The following is a 1089-nucleotide window of genomic DNA, read 5'->3' as shown; positions in this document are numbered from 1 at the left end:
CTGGCCATCCACTTATGAAATAATGAGCCCTTAAAAACCTTATAACTAGCAGTGAAACTTTATTTTATATAGTGCCTGAAAACAAGGACCTCATGTTGCAAGGCACTGGAAAAAAATGACTGAACATCGGTCTCCTCAAAATAGAGTTTAATTTAATGGTGTGACAGAGCAAAGTTTTCAGTCAATGAAGAACCTTCATTTTCTGATACAGTATGACTCAAACTTAGGGAAAGCACCTGCAAATATTTATTAATAATTACAGTAAGCAATTTGCAGAAAATGAATCTAGGAATATTTTAAATTTTCCAAAATGAAATTAAAATGAAGATAAGTATTCTAGGGATTAAGGAGCATAAATGAATTGATAACGGTCATTTTGACATAGACTGTTTAGAATGATAAAGATGAACTGCACCATCACATTAACCATAAAATAGAACATTTCAAGATCTATCCTGAAGTACAGTTTTTTCAGTGAGAGAATAATCTTCATAAATGTACAAGAAAGCCATATTAATACGACTATATTATTCAAATTTATACATCAATCATTAAAGCCAAAGATAAAGCAACTGGGGATTTTTACCAGCTCCATAAAAGTGTTTTGATCCTTTCAATCACTTCCTATATTGCTGAGAGCTGGACAATGAATAACAGAAGAAGAAGTAAATACTTTGAACTCTAATGGTAGAGAAGAGTACTGAATATCCTATGGGCTACACATCACAAAGCTGAACAATGACTAGAGATGATAGGAGAGTTGAGCTGCGGTGCTGAAGAAAAGTATTGACTATACCATGGACTGATAGGAGAACAAACAAGTTCATTCTAGAGAGAGTGAAGCCAGGCTGCTCCTTGAAGGCAAGGATTCTGAAGCTTCTTGTGACATACTTTGGACATGTTGTAAGGTGGGATCAGTCCTTGGAGAGGGACTTCATACTTAGGAGTGTGGAGGGACAGCATAGGAAAGGAAGACCATGAGATGGATTGATTCAGTGACTGGGGTAATGGAGATAGGCATGTCAGAGACAATAAGATTGGCAAGGGATAGAGTGGGGTTCAGGGATACATAGGATCACTATGAGTGGC

Source organism: Elephantulus edwardii, unplaced genomic scaffold, assembly GCF_000299155.1.
Source record: "Elephantulus edwardii isolate Elephantulus edwardi_28Jun2011 unplaced genomic scaffold, EleEdw1.0 scaffold00081, whole genome shotgun sequence".
Classification (NCBI taxonomy): domain Eukaryota; kingdom Metazoa; phylum Chordata; class Mammalia; order Macroscelidea; family Macroscelididae; genus Elephantulus; species Elephantulus edwardii.
The sequence above is the reverse complement of the archived record's forward strand: the minus strand, read 5'-3'. Positions refer to the sequence as shown.